The sequence below is a fragment of the Porites lutea genome, chromosome 4 (assembly GCF_958299795.1).
Source record: "Porites lutea chromosome 4, jaPorLute2.1, whole genome shotgun sequence".
Lineage (NCBI taxonomy): Eukaryota > Metazoa > Cnidaria > Anthozoa > Scleractinia > Poritidae > Porites > Porites lutea.
Genome location: NC_133204.1, coordinates 18117701 through 18134954, shown reverse-complemented (window position 1 = coordinate 18134954; position 17254 = coordinate 18117701).

The window sequence follows — 17254 nt, the reverse complement described above, 5'->3', positions numbered from 1 at the left end:
TCAATTGACAGCTGTCAAAACAGGGTATCCACTGACCAGTATCACCTGACCATATCGCGGGCTCAGGTGTCAACCCATCAAGGTCGAGTATTTTTTGAAGTTATCCGCTGACAATTTACTCGTTTTCAAATGATCGCAGGCTCACGTTAACTTTTTTTTTAAATTCAAATCAAATATGTTATGTTTATGTCAGTACCTCCGCACTATTACGATTTTGATTTCAAACTGACCTCAGACGCAAAAATTCAGCCAGTTTTTTTAAAATACGGGCGGGGAAGACCTTTTCTTACCATGGTTACGTGTTGGTCAATGCTCTGATTGGTTAGAATTTGACAGGTGAGTTCATGCGTAAAATTTATGCAGCATCCTGAAAGTTGTTTACTTTGACAGCTGAAGCTGACAGAGGTTTGAGTCAACTTGTGATGTTTTTAATTGTCTTTTTCCACTGGATGTACAAAATGAAATACAGCTGCTATCAAGAGTGTTCTCTTATTCATGGCTGGTTTGTTTATTGGGTTTTTGGTTGAGAAATGCGTCGCTTGTCAAAGCCGATAATCCGATTTCGGATGGCATCGTTTTTGTTTTTCACCTTGCTGGATGCGTACGAGAATTATAAAGGCTCAAGCGATCCTTGCCTTACTTGACAGCTTTCAGGAGCTGCATCTCGAAATATGGTAAGCCTGAGTAATTATTGTATTTAAATATAATTTCATGAAGTCCAGCGGCGCAGTTTATGAAGCTAGTTTATGCACGTTTAATTTGTATTGAGATTTGACTGAGACACTGATCTGACCTAGCTAGTATGAGGTTTGATATAAGCTGAAGCTTACAGAACTTTAAAAAGCCTTTAGTCGATATTAATTCACCGTAAATAGAATGAAAAAACTTTCCGAACAATATTCGGTTATAATTTTGGCTGTAGAAAGAAAGCTTTGAGCGATTTTCTTGTCTTGAGTTCATCTTTGAAAACAGCAAACACCGGGAAACCGGCGGCTCAAAACATAAGTTAATCTTTAAGCTTAGTAGTAAAGACTTGAGGATTCTTAGAGACACTTCAATACTTAATTGTTTTCGTGAATGAAAATTGTTGTCTCTGTAAATGCTCGTCGGAAAATTGGAATTAAAACCCTCAAGGAAATCTGAACGTGACTCGTGATTTATCTAACACCTGCCAAAAGATACCTTTGCAAAAAGACCTTCAAATATGAGCTATGGTTATTTCGAGTTAAGATAAGGACGTTGTATTTGGATGTCATTATTCCTTTTTTTTATTATTTTCATCTTTCACGCACAGTCCTGAACTCTCTACGTAAGACCAAAATCTGCAAATTTATACCCCTAAAGTAGGCGGTGAAAATCCCCACCCCTTTTAACTGGAATTCCCCGGTCCTGGTGTTTCTTTTTATTACATTTTCTTGTGCTTGGATGATATGGAAACATTCTTCCTAAAGGATAATTTGTTTGATTTTGAATTGTTTTTTTTTATTTAATCTTTTTTCAACTAGATGTGATTTTGTTATCCACCTTGCAGAGACGGCGAGCAGAAAGAGATCTGGCACGAGTTGTTCGAAAGTCGAGTAGCACAAATCCACGGTATAGAAACTCATATGCTATACAATACAATACAATACATTTTAATGATTCTCTGAATAGGGTTTTTAGGGAATCAATTTCCATGTACAAGAAAAATAGAAAAAATATCAAGACGTATAGAAAACTAATGATGTAATAGTGTTTACAGTTTTACAAAATGATGGTATAAAACAAAGTGCTGTATGGACTATCAAAACTAAGCGCAACTGATTTCAACTCTAGCTTTCTTCTTAAAACATTGAATAGTTTTAGAGTTTTTTGTCTGACCAGTAAGGCTATTCCATGATGCTACTGCCCTGTCGAAAAACGAGCGCTGAGCAATTGCTGTGCGACATTTGGAAAGGCTAAGTTAATCAGGATTTCTAGTGCTGTACTCGTACGTTTTTGAACGCTCTGTAAGATTTGAACTTGAATAGCGAGGCGTCAGACCATTCAGACATATATAAATCATGGTAATGTCCCGCAAGCGCAGTTCGCGCAGTATTGGGGAAATATGATCGTACTTTCTGGTGTCGGTTAATATGCGCCAGGCAAAATTTTGTATCAGTTGTAACTTCTTAATATTTTGCTTGAATGTACCGGACCATACGGTTGAACAGTGAAATAATTTACTAAATATAAGATAATTTAGGATTATGTTTAGAACATCTTTGGTAAAGAGATGTCTAACCCTACTTATTTGACACAAACTAGAAAGTAGAGAGGACGGCAAGGTCGAAATGTGCTCAGTGAAAGTCAAGTTTGAGTCCAGAATAATACCTAGATCTTTGGCAGATGAGGCAGGAGTGAATTCTTGACCGAGGAAGGGTACCGTAACATGTGGTAGCTTGGAGACCAGCTGACGCGTGCCAAACAATACAAGCATCCTCTTTTCAGGATTTATCAACAACTGATTTGCGCAACACAATCCCGCAACAAGTTCGAGATCCTGGGAAATCTGATGCAAACATGAGTGGATATCCTGTGCAGAACTTGTCAGATATATTTTCGTGTCATCCACGTACGATTCAATATTACTAAATTTGGTTACTCCAGGAAGATCGTTTATAATTATAAGCTAAGAAACATCGGTTCTAGGACAGAGCCTTGAGGTACCCCATGAGTTATCGTAAGGGGCTCCGACAAAGAAGTTCCGACTTTGATGCATTGTTCTCTATTCGTGAGATAACTATGGAAGCTTTGTAAAGCTTTGTTCAAGTTGCAAAGCTGGTATAGTTTGCAAGTAAGGTCGAATGACATAGACTATGGATGGCCTTACTTAAGTCCATCAGTACCATAGCTGTGATTATTTGCTTGTTAATTTGTATGGTCGGTCACAAGCAGGCTCAAGGCTTCAGTTGAGTGCAGCTTACGATTTCCACTCTGATGGCTATTGAGGCGATTTTTCTGTACCGAGTGGTTGTTCAATTGACATATCGCAATTTTCTCGTCTACTTTGGAAAGAATTGCTAGTAGGTGTAAAATAACTAAGGACTAACGTTAACCGGGGCTTCAAGCAACTCTGACCTGGCTTGAATTCGCTCTATCGCCCGAATAACAAGTTCCAATCCAATTCGATCATCTCCGAGGGGCCACATTATTTATGGGAGGGGGGAAGGGAGATAAAATGAGGGGACCTGAAAATTTAGCCAGTGCAAAAAGGGGAATCCGAGGGTAATTTTTTGCCTCTGATCATGGAATGACTGTCATGAAATTTTAAGCAGATAATTTCTTTAAAAAAATAGAAACATAACTACATTAAACGTTTTATCGATGAGACCACAGACTTCGTGGCAAGAAGCCTTTTGGGTCTCCATATGTCTTCACAGTATTTTGGAACAGTCATGGAGTATGACTTATGGTTAATTTTCATTTCTTTGTTTAAGCATATTTTGATATGCTTAAAAACTGGATTGCAACAAAATTAGTAGCTATAGTTCTTAGTTTTGCCATGCGTGTTATACATGTCCTAGCCCCCAGCTGGCCCATGATATTCGGAGAAACCCTAATACCTACAATTATATACAACAACATAAGCTTTATTACCAAATAAAAGTTAACTTAATTTACAATATAATATATTAATACGAAAAAGGTAACATTTACTCAGAATAACTAAAAAGCTAATCGAGCTGAGTAAAGCAAAATAATGTTCAGGCATAGGAGGTAGGTTGGCACTAAAGCTAGAACAAACAAGGAATTAGTAAATAGATAAAAGGAAAAAAAGGAAAAAGGAAAAAAAAAAAGAAAAAAAAGAAGAAGAAAAAAGACTCACGAACAGTAAGACTGTAAGATGTTTGACATGACTTTGTTTTTAAAGGATTTAAGGGGGAGGTGTTTAATGCTTTCATTAAGGTTATTCCAAACTTTTACAGCCGCAAAGCGAAAGTTGAATTTACCATAGTTTGTTTTGATAGTATTGAGGTAATAGGTTGATTTAGAAGCAAGCCTAGTATTGTATGAGTGTATGGATGCTACCGTTTTAAAGAAATTTTCAAAGGAAGATGGAAGAAGATTATGGTGATAGTTATACATGAGGAGTGCATTATGATGGGTAACAAGATCAGCTAATTTAAGAATGTTTAATTTCTTAAAAAGAGGCTCAGAGTGATCACCTGGTTCCGAAAATGTTATAATACGCGTTGCTTTCTTTTGAAGAATTATCAAAGGTCTGAGAGTAGAACTATAAGTATTGCCCCAAATTGATAAACCGTAGGTGAGGAAGGGGTAAATAAGTGAATAATATAATTGAAGTAATGTTTCCGTTTACATAATGTCTTATTTTAGATAGTACCCCAATACCTCTTGAAATCTTCTTGCTCAATTCGTGCAAGTACGGTTTCCAGTTCAAATTAGAATCAAAAATGAGTCCTAGGTATTTAACTTGGTTATCAGATTTAACAGACATATTGGAGATATTAAGATTCAACTTATGAGCTATTCGTCTTTGCGGATAATGGAATAATGACACTATGACACTGATTGATTGATTGATTGATTGATTGATTGATTGATTGATTGCACTGGTGGAGAGAAAACCACACAGGAGTCACATTCCGAACATAAACGCCATAACTTGAGATATCTATTACAATAAAAGGTCTTCATATTAGCCCCTAGTTGATATTCCATAATGGAAATTTAAGAAAGTCATTCTAAGATTTTTTTCTTCATTTTCTGTTCAATAGTTTATTTCACCACCACCACATCATCATCAACATCCAGCCTCGTTCCCAGTCGTCCTCGGCGATTTCGGATGTGACGTCACCTGTCAAGCTTGTCGGGAAAATTCGCCTAGAACGCCTGGCAAATAATGGCAAATCCAAAATGGCGGCGTCAAGCCAAGAACGCGACTTCAGCCAAGATTCTTGAAGAAATGAAAAAAAACGTCGGAAATAGGTTGGGATTCTTTAATCAACGTTTGCAATCAAATACATAGAGATGTTGGAGAAATTTCTTTCAAGGAATCTTTCCGCGTGTACACCTGTTATTATCGTAGGTCAGTAATTTCGAGTTTTGATTGTATCAAAAAATATGGATTTAATTCAGCCCAACAAATCGTCCCATCTCAGGAGTGTGTTCCATTGCCTGTCAGGAATGAGTTAAACCCTGTTGAAGTTCGTGAAAGATGTGTCATCGAATTAGCTCTGTACTCGGCATATTATCTAGCGGATGAAAAACTTGTTAATCGAATCGCAGCACTGCGCGCATTGCAATTCAAGAGAGACTTCTAGCCTAGGTGTCGTCCTAAACGATAGTGGATCAACTCATAGACGCTGCTTTTGTCCATTAAATATACAAAACAGAAGTCATAAAGTGCTGTCAGCCTTTTGAATACGCCTCAATGTGGCAGATACAAGCTATAGGGGCAGTTTACAACATACTGAGTAACATCAGGAGCGTTCAAATATCCTGAAACGGCATCAGATGTATTAACACTTTGTGTCCATGCTTTTATAGCATTTAGCATGAATAAAATTTAATTCTATATCCAAGTTATCTGCAACCAGTGTATCTACCCACCATTTAAATGAGATGATCCTTTGGGGACTGTTGAAAACTTTCAGCCAAGCTTTCTTTCTGATTCTATCAATGTCTGATTCTATTGTTGTTGATGTTGCACGACCCCTTATCTATGTTCCACTGTACTACTATCTTATGTAAACTTAATCTCAACCGTGGTAGGATTAGCTCAGTTGGTAGAGTGCTTGAATGCAGAGTGGGAGGTAAGAAGTTCAATTCCCGGGATCGGACCAATACTCAGGATCTTAAAATGACTGAGAAATGAAGGTATTACCTTTGCCCTGCTGCAAATGGCTAGACCTTTGCGTGGCTCGGATGCATGACCACGTAAAATGGCGGTAGTAGACGTAAAAATAGTGTCCCTAATTATTACTTTCGTGCTGAATACATTGACACTCAAATTAAGTGCTTTCCCTTTTTTTTCTGTTTTCTTTTTTATCTCGAACCACTTTCGCAGCAGTGGTCTTCCAGTGAGTCATAAGTTTAAAAAGAATATTACGAGTTTTTGGTGCTATTTTCAAAATAGACAATATTATACAGATTATAATGTTCTGCATAAACTGAGAGCTGCAAGATACAAGTTCAAGGCACTAGGGTATTATAAAGAGCAAAAAGCATATTCAAACAGCTGAAAATGGCATGTAGCTGGCCCAGCCAATGGTACCATTATGGCATCAAATTAAGTGGAAAAAGGTCTTAAGTTGGTCTTGAAGTTGTTTCCCCAACCCATTCCCACAACAAGCTTTACAAGACAAGAAGTAGTTGTTATCAGGTTTAAAAAATTTCTCTTAACAAATTTCACAAGTGTTCAGAACTATGGCTTGTTAGGAAATCAATCTAATTTCCTTGTGAAATCAACAAAGTTTTGTTTGATGAAATCTAAGAAATTCAATATTAAACATCACGGTTTCATATTTTTATTTTCATTTCAAGTTTTCTTCAGCTGAATTACATTTTCCTTTTGCTCCTGTATCCTTTGCATCCTCAGTGTCGTCTATTACATGCTCTCCTTTCATCCCTTGAAAATTAATGTAAAGGAAGGTAAAAAAAATAGCCAATATATAATAAAAAACTAAACATTTGATGTACAATACCTTGCTCAGAAATTATGCCTGTCAGGTAGGTAAATTAAGATTAAGTGTCAACTATCCAAAATTTTCCCATCTCTAAAATTGCAACCTCCTTCAGAGTGATTTTACTTAACGCATGAAACAGGAAGTAGAATACTAAGCACTACTATGCACTAATTCTATTGTCTTCTTTTGTTTATTTGTAGCTATATTTTGCACTAGTTGTTATTAAATGTTTCATGGGTCAAGTAAAATCGCTCTAAGTCGCAATCATATAAAGGACTGAATGGTCATATCATTAAAAATCAGGTAAAACTAAGACACCCGAATATTACACAAGTTACTGGTGCTATTTTCAAAATAGACTATTAGAATGTTCAGTACATGAACTGGGAGCTGCAACGTATAAGTTCAAGGTACTAGGTTATTATAAAGTGCAAAAAGCATATTCAAACAGCTGAAAATGGCATGTAGTGTTTTTTTTTTTTTTGATTTTCGCGCGAAACCGTGTAAATGATTCTCGTGATTTTTTCCTACCAACGATTTGAACAACAAAGGCAAAATAAGCCCACTATAGCCCTGTAACTAGGAAATCAACGCCCATTTTGTTCAATGAAAATGAAGCCTTTGATACTAGTGTACATACACTGTACAGTGATCGTCCCACGCCCAACTACGAAGACAATTTTTTCTATCTTCTTGTAGCGAACAAGACTGTAAACAACATGCTTAACTTACCAGTGTTTTTGGGAAAACATGCCCGCCACATTTCGTTGCTATCAGTTGAAACGGTCCAAAGATGCTCGGAAGAGATGTATTAATCTCATGAGTCCGAAATATTCCGTGATCGTCGCAGAAAACAAAGGATTTTCGTGGAGAAATTATCTGGGACTTTTTCTCGTCGATCTGGGACTTTTTTGCCATTTTTTGCCAGGCCTCGCGCTATCGCGCTCGGTTCCAAGCCTCCTCTGGTCACTCGGATAGCGCGAACAGGCCTGGGTACGAGGCTGATCAACATCATCATCACCATAATCGTCGCCGTCATCATCATAGCATGAGCAGGAGATTCTTCTCCAACACGCTAACTATGGATATGTTGTGGTTAAATTATATCCTTAGTTTGAATTTTACTTGCCTTTGTTTCAAAGATATTATCATACATTTCCATTCCCAAAAACAGCGGCAAATAAATCGTACCACAACAAAGCCACAACAGATACATACAATACGACTATATTTGGGGCGGGGGTATTTTAAAAGTGTTTAATGGGACTACAGTAAGCTTGATTACAACTCATATTTCAATAAACGAAAGGATATTAATATTAACTTTCCATTTCTGTTTAAGATTTGGCCAAAACAAAGTTACACTTCGTTGAGAGGAAAACTTAATAAGCGCTCCCCTCGATTAAGCGGCCTCCTTTCAATAAGCGCCCATCCTTTAAGCGGTAATTTTAATTAAGCACCCAGACGGTTAATGAGGAAATACGGTTTAAAGAAAATAAAACACCATGATAGTGTGTTAAGGACATCATTCTCACGAGTTGCCTAACTGTTTAAAGGGGCTATGTCACGGCTGTACATTTTTTCAATTTTGCCAATTACGAGGGTCCCCGATACGGTTTTCGGGATCCGGGATTTCCCTTATTTGAAGCTCGGAATTCTTGCTCGAGGCAACATTCGGGATTGAAGGTATGCGCGCGACTTAAAATGCCCGAAATAACCCTCAGGATTACGGAGTCGGACGAAAGTTTGGGTCGGGATTACGGGATTGAAGAACCCTAGTGGGGACCCTAAATCACGTGCCCTTATACGCTATGAAACTCAAGAAACTACTTTGGCGTCTTGTGAATAACAAAATCACAGCTTCTTGTCAAAATCGAAAACGAAGTTTGGAAAAATGTTATGCTAATAAGTTTTCAAAAGCTGCAATTCCAATCCTTTTTATCTTTTCAAAGATTGTCCATCCGTGTCTTCTTCTGCATTTTCTGTGCAATCAATGTCCTCTTCTTTTGTTTTGAGAAGTTGTTTTCATTTATGCTTCAAACTGGCGGTAGTTCCCAATGCTTGAATTTTGATAAACTTCATAACGCAGCTGCTTTAGCACAAATAGGCCCCTTTTAGGAGGGTCTCAATGGGGTTAACCGATAGGCGTAAAACGGCCAAAAATTTAGTGGATAGCCGTAAAATTGAAAAATTTCAACCGTTAGCCGTAAATTGGGTAAAAAAAGAGTTAACCGTAAAAGAAATTGTCCCCTAGATTTGTTAATTTTATGGAAGGTGTTTAACTCGCTTATGGTTGCGTTTTTTATTTTCCGGCTACTTTGACTCCGTACGCACGTCAGGCGAAAAGCCTTTTAGGTGTATCTCGGGGAACTAATTTTTCCTATAGCGAAAGAGGGCTTTTGACTGGGAATTAATATTTGCGATTTTCAGAAGGTCGTGCCTTCGAAACACTAGTGAAACAACACGCAGAGCTGCTTGTAAAACACGTTGCCGATAAACAATATTTTCCTGTTTTTCTCTGACGCTACGGTAGACATTGCCATGCCTAGTCCCTGCATGTACGGCGTCTTCCCACGCAATCTCGGTCAAGGCATTTCGGTGGCGAACTCGCTCTGACCACGTGACCCGAAACGCATTAGCCGCGCGGAATAATGAGGTCTACGGACAAGGCAACAACAGGCAGTCGTTTTGTACAGTCCTTCGCTATTATTGAAAACACTGGACACGGGAATTTTGTTATTGGCCGTTTTCACAGGACAGCTAGAAAGGGATTATCCAGATTCGCCTGTGTACAGTCGCCCCCTCCTCCACAGCGTTAGACACCCCTTCTCCGATTTTTTCTGCGGGGAGGTTGCGGCTGTACACAGGCTCAGTCTGTAACGGATAATCCATCTTCCGTCTTCAAAATTGACGGATAAAGTCAGGGGGGTTGTTCATTTCAAAATTAAAACTATTCCATTTTCAAATTGAGACGTGTTACCTATCTGACGCGAATCATCAAACGGATAACCCGTCTCAAACGAATAAGCCGTCTCTAGTGTGGAATGTCGCGCCCCGGCCTTGAGTTGGGCGTTCGCGTGTCTGCTCACTATTGGCATTTCTATTTGTAAAATGATATTAGAAATGGAATACTTTATAAAAGTATATTGATCTATTAAATGTGAAAATTTTTCAATAGAATAGTTTATTTTATCCCGAGATGATCCGAAGGCCTTTATTTTGCTTTAAAGATACAAAAAATACAGGTTAATTAATATTTAACTTTTTGAAACAAAAGAAATTAATTTTTAACTTTTCTGTTAACCGTTACTGCAAAAAATCAATCGATAGCCGTAAAAGAGCCAAAATTTTAGCCGATAACCGTAAAAGACACCACCCCATTGAGACCCTCTTTTAGGGATTTAATCTCCAACGAGTATTCCCGTACCCTTCATACGGAAGTCACTTCCCCCCTGGAGCTAGGGTTAGCTTGCAAACAGGATATTATTATGAAACAAACGCCAATTTGACAGAACCCAGACGGAGTTTGATAAACAATCTTGAAATATCAAATGACAAGCGAGAGAACGTGTTATGTCTCGCACGCGATTTTACTGAGTCTCGTTTCCTTGCACGAGGACCTGTCATTCGAACCAGTGTTAAAAGATTGGTCCTTTAACAAAGGCTTTATTCACCCAAGCAAGCTCTACGCAAGCAAACCTTCCCGGCATTGATCACAGGTTAGAATTAGATTATGATTAATGGAAGCCCTATACTTATATGTCCGCAAATTCATCCTATTGCCTAGATTACTATTACAAAAGTATGATTAGAACTATGGTAAAACAGAGAGAAAAACACGGACACATTACACACCTTGCAAAACGGCCATCACCTAAAAGATGCCAAGCCAGCGAAAGGTGGCTACGTATACAGATACGTTTAGTTCATCTCTTTATCGTTAAAGTCTAGATATTCCTGCGCAACAGCAAAAAGAATTGAAATGATGCACTTCCTTTCATTTCCCCCTTTTTCCTTTTCCTCTCTACGTTTGTTTACCTAATTACGTTTCTTGCTGGAATTTTACGGTATGTTTCTTGCACAAATTGTTAAACACAAACACAGATCTTCGCGTAAAACGACGCGTTTTCTGCTGTTACAAAAAGCAAAGCAGTACGAGCAAAGAACAAGGGCCACATGGAGACAACAGATTCAATTCAATCATGAATCATGGCCTACACAAAGTAAAATGTTGATATTCCCAAACGGTTTTAACTGCTTCGAAAATTACTATCATTACACCCTGTTTTCTATCTAATGTTTGCCGAGCTTCCATTACACAGTAGAAAGACTGAAAGTAAAACGAAATCATTATCACCAATCGAACCCTATTCAGTTTACTCCAAGCTATAAAATATTGATGTAGATATTGGTTGATTGAGAGAGCGATCACACATCACTAGCTGGCTTAAGGTGAAAACCAGTGTAGCATTACAGTTAGCAAATGGCTTAGCAAATCATTCAAAGAATGAGGTCTAGAATTATCCAAGTATTCCAACAACAATTGATTATTTTCCTGTATAGCCAGGTTTCTAGTTACTTTACTTTTTATACAAATTAAGATTGATCTTAGTATGAATACTTGTATGTTTGGGGTTACAGATAGAAATGTGAACGGAGATGTCAGTGCATCCAGTAGCTTACCATATGCTGTATGCTCCGAGCAAACAACACGTTCGCCTGGTTTTAAGTTGTGGACAGGAGAATCAGTCAACAGATGAGGTCCATCATAGTCCTCAAGCATTCTTTCAAGATAATAACATTTCCAAAGGAATTGTCCGAAGCAAATAACGATTCTTGAATGCATAAAAGTATGCTTGATTCCGAGCAAGCGCTGAATACACCAAGTCACTTAGTCGTCTCCGTACGCCTGGGTGTGCAACCATGAGACAGCCGGGCACAAAAGCTCGTAATGAATACATAATTGTTGTAAGCGAGCCTATAATCAGTAATGTTTCCCTTAAATAAGAGACAGTAGTATAAATGGTATGTTGTCATGGGTAATAGAACTTGGTAATTTTGGCATAAAATGGAACATAGAATATTAGCAGGGTGACTATTATTATTATTAATATTATCAATTACTATTGTTACTAATTCCTACACCCTTGCAGAAAACGTTTATCCAATTTAGCGTATTAGAAATCAAGCAAGACTGACATGGGAATTTTCCGAAACAACCTTTATGATTATGGTGCTCGTCACAATAAACCATCCGAAAGACCATTATCTGTAAAGAGGACTCTCTTAGACCTGCCTAACTACAACTGTGATGCAATTTCTTTCAGTAATGTACTGAAAGGGATGATATGTGGTGTGAAAGTGTTTAATTTCGAGATCTGAAATGTAGAGATGTTCATGAGTCCATTTATGTTCTTACCATAGACTGTAAAGAAACTGAAACGTGGAAAGTGTCCTTACCCATCCACATGTCAGTCTTTAGATTGATAAGAAGTTCTTTGTGTGGCCATTTCTTTCTCATCTATAAGTTTTTCTTGAATACAAGTAAGATTATCTTCTGTATAGGATATGATAAATCTTTTGTTGCATTTAGTCCCGGGCATTTAGTGGCAAGTCCTTAAGGGAGTCCAATTCCTACTGATTTTCAAACGCATAAATACACTTGTAAAGCGATAAAACGTTCCAAGTGCTTTAAGCTAATGAAGCTCTTTATGCAAACTAGAGTCAAACAAAAGAGACCACTGCTCTTTCTTAGTCGATCATTGGACTAAATTAAAACTACTAGTTTTCCTGTCTTGGAAATATGAAGTCATAAAAAATCTTGGAAGATACCCTCACCTGAAGCCAGCCTCAGATAAACCAGCTATGAAAAACATCCTTGCAATAATGTAGACTCTTCATAGCCGGGGAGAAAGCTGGAGCAGGTGTATGATAAGTATAGATATACAGGTTGAAACTCTTTAGCCTAGTACAAAATTTTGTATGTAATAATGATTTGGAGGAAAGAACGTGGAGCTCTGGGTCGCCAGCTATCAACGAAGATGTAGAGCAACGATGTTAAGTTTAGCTCTTTAGTATTTTTTTCCCTAGGAAAATTTGCATTGTTCTCCATTGTCATTGCATTTGTTCACATCAGTTTTGCGATGCAGCATAAGCTAAGTAGACACTATTGAAATAACGGATGGAGAAAAATTTTCCAAAAATTGTTAGGTTTTACTCTGCATCATCGACTGTACGCAGTTTTAAGAGCTGTGATAATAAGCCCAAATACATGTACTATTATGGAACTCTTTTAAGGATAGAAATATCAACCGCAACAGAAATGCTCAAGAAAAAAAAAAAAAAAAATGCAAGCCAAGACGAAGCTAGTAAAAGACGCAAGATCAGTCGGACTAACTGACACAAGTACAGAGAGTGTGGCCTCAGTTTCTGGAGGTGGCCAATGATACTCATGTTCCTTTGTCGCAAGATGCCTGTAAATGCATTTTGTATAAGCCATGATCCTTGACAGAAATCTGTTTGCTTTCAAATGTTCCAGTTGAAGCAGCAAAAAGCTAAATAGACAATGCAATGTCTACTCTATTTAATAAATCTATCCAGTACATATCATTTACCTTGATGTCATGGGAGAGACGCCTTGATAATTGATTTCCTCTTTTTCGAGGATCTCACTAAAATCATTCTTTTCCTTCATAAATTCCAGATATAACGCGAAAAATTAGCGTAAGATCAACTTGAAGCTTCCTTTTTTTGGAGGAACTGTGATCGAGTTCATGCTATACACAGTAAAATGAAACGAATTCCGATTGACCGAGGCAAACAACGATTCTTAGATTTACATAAGGTATGCTTGATTCCAAGTAGCGGAAATGGACCACTAAAACAGTGACAAGCTTGAGACTGAGTCGTTCCCGGTTCGTAGCTTTTACAACCCACGAGTGTGCAACTGCTTGACAGCTTGGCTCAAAAGCTTGTAATAAACACATAACAGTGTAAGCGAGCAGTATGAATTTAAAAGATATGTGGCAGATAAGTCATAAAACTTGGTAATTCTGAAATGAAATGGAACAGAGGATATTAGCAGGGCGATTTTCATTTAGGCCGTCTGTGGTTACACCAACCATTTTTCTGTGTCTTGGTAAGAGTGTGTTATGCTCCAAATAGAAATACATTAAATCAGTTGCTAGCGCTCTTCCCGCTAGAAACTGAATGTCGACGGTTCGGTTTACCATCGATATTCACTATTTAGAAGTCATGCAACTCCCTTCACGACCAATAGTCAAAATAAAGCGACAGGTGTCCTTGATGTACCCTGCTTAGAAGGCTTTTAATAACAACGTTCTTATCAATGGTTGGTTTTTTAACTGGAAATAGATATCTTTACTTTGTTAAAAGGAAAACTCCGTAATAATTGTATTCATTCCGAGTTCTAAGTAAAGAGAGAAATAAGGATTCTTAGCCTAACGATGAATTGAGTTTTATGTCACAACTACATGATGCACTGTGGCTTTTGTTTTATCTTAAGACACACCTATACAATAATCTTACTCATGAGAAAATGTCGGAAATGAATGGATATGCATCGGCTGCACTAAAGAAAAGAAACAGAAAACGTCTGGAAACAGGAAACGCATTTGCAAGCTTCCAAGTATATCAAAAAGATAAAATCAAATTAAAATTTGAGAAAGGAAAAAGGTTTGAAAGCGACAAAGAGATGCATGCTACATGTGCTGTTAACATGCACAGTCGAAGCAAAGCAGCAGACATACACCAAGCTGTTAGTAAAACAAAAGTTTTCTAGTTGATTTATTTGTGTTCGTAAATTCCCTGCTGTCTTTTGCTAGAGTAAGAGGAAACTGACAATATTCAACGCACTATCATCCCCTTTTTTTCTGTGGCCCTTCATGGTAAATATTTCGAAATGAAATCGAGGAGACTTATCTGCCTACGTCCTGTAACATAAGGATAATGTTCAGCTTTATTCTTTCCTATTATCGAGAAGAAACCTAAAAAAAAGGGAAAAGAATATAATGAACCAGATTCAATACCCAACTGCAACTTTGTGATCACACGGTGATAAAATGACGTGGAGCGGGCGGAGTAACAGACGGTACGGCGAAGAATTATCCCAACCGCACAAGAAAGAAAGGAACGCGGCGTAACTTCGGGTCGGCCTTACCACGTAATTGAAAATCTGCAATAGCGCCAGTTTTTGAGGCCCTATGTATCTGTGTGTCTTATCACCAATCAAATGATGCTCCACGGAACTTTTTACTGCAAGAATATCAACAGTCGTTGGCCTAGTCAAATGATTTACGGGTCAAAGGCTTACAAAAACCTAAAACGCGAGCAACGCAATAGCTGAACACCGATAAAGTCCCCAACGAATCTTACCTCTGTGCTGCACGTAACGCATTTTTTAACTCTAGTGCATCACGGGATCTACTTCTAAATGAAATACGATCGCAAGAAACACAACTATACACACTGAAGCAGCAGAATCTACGTGGAAAAACATGCTTAAGCATCTTAGAGCACCACAGCTACTTTCAAAAGGTACGGTCGACTGTAGATCTGTAATGCTTTATAAATACCAAGTAATCATACTGACTTTTGTCAACTCCCTTGCCCGATGGTAAAAAGGAATTGCCACTTAGTGTGGTTTGTATTTCACCTTCGTGATGTTACCCGAAAAGAACATTTAACTGAGTATCATTTCATGGATTAAGATTTGATTTGCAAAACCTCGATATTTAAAACGTTCGACTACATCGCAGGAAACGCAGAATTTAACATGTAAGTAAATATGAAAACCGATCATAAATCTTTCCATCTTCGACTTTTCGTTATCTTTTCTTCAACTGATCAACAGCTCTAGCCCGTAGTTCGAGGAGGCCTAACCTCTTGTAAGCTCCTATAGGTCTCCTCGCCACTTCTTTTTTCTACTTTTCTTATATTATTTGTAATTTCTATTATTGTGTAAAATAAATAATAATAAATAAAACTGTACAAATTAGCGCTTATGTTTCATGAGAAAAAAGTGGGAAAAATGTTTTTCGACTACATTGTAAAAAGTCTATATATAAAGATAAAAATAAAAATTTATATATTGTTGCTACTGTGAAAGTCACCAATAGCCATGATTACAGGGGTAAAACTGGCTACTAGATTTGCAATGATATCGAAAGCAAGAGAGTGGTAAACGGTTGAAAGTGCTTCGGCTTTACTCTCCAAAACAATACATTACCGTCCTCTCTGGATCCTAAGCCATTTCTCCTTCTTTCTTTTCGCTTGCCTGGTGCAAATCGGTGCATATACTTTTCGGTTACGTTTTGAAGGCTCTCAATAAATACAAACCCAGCTCGCAGTACACACTGCAAACCGAGATACTTGTAGATCGACAGGCTCACAACCTGACAAAGAGAAGTGTGTAGCTACATACAGAATTAAAAAGAAAGGTACGCTTGCTTGCCAGTGTCCTGACATTATGCAATCAATCTAACTATAGATATGTTGCTTCAGTCACTCAAGGTTTTGCGAGTGAGAGGCATGCCTGTTTGTCAGGGGCATATCTTAACTATTAATGAAACTTTCAGTATAAGATGTGATTTTAATATGTATTCTCTCTGCCGGCCAAACTCTTGCATATTAAGCAGTGCCTCAATTTGTAAAGCTTTGCTAATCAAGACACACTGAAATGGGAACACTGTTAGTCCATTCCCTGCAATTCATGTCAGGTTATGGTATTTCATTATTGCTAAGTAATATAAGTATCAAGAAATTGATCGCTTATGCTCCTTTCTGCACGAAAAACTAAATTCCATACTATGGAAAAGACAAAAAAATGAAAATAATGACTCCAACTGCCATGAAAATTTGTGACGGTTTAGCTTAAATCTGACAAAGGAGAAGCTCTGTAAAGGCTCTTCTTCGACTGTACAATTGCTAAAGAAATGAAATGGTTTGAATGGTTTGACCTAATAGGAATCACCTTAACATTTTTTGGAAGATCAAAGACCCCTAACGCTTCCTTCCTTTAAACACTTGACTTGGAACAATGAAGATGAAAACCAAAATCAAAGAATTGAATATTCTGCGTTGTGCTTCGCATGTATAATCTGACCAATGATCAAGCACTTTTCCGAACTGATTTTATTTACTAGATCCTGCGGCTACTATGATGATGCGCCTAAAGCAATCTTCTGCCTATTATGCACGTATTGTTGTGTGTCCACTATCTCATTCAGAGGAGTCGTGAAAGTTGCTATGAAGGTCTCCAGTGTTTGCAATAACACTGAAGAAGAGACGTGCAAAGCTCTCTAGCTACTTGTAAGTCTTCAATGTAATCAATGACTCTTATTCCCACTCTCAACTCCCTTGGAGAAGTCGTACATCCAAATATGCGTTACAAATCAAGCAAGGCTTACATGGATATTGCTCCAACTGAGCTACATTTGTTATTTAGGTGTTAATAATCTCAAGACATCTTGAAACATGTTGAAGGTTAAATATTATTTTTGTTCTTAATAGTCGTTTAGCAGTGAAGAGGTCTCGCTTTGACTAGTCCTACTACAAATAGGATG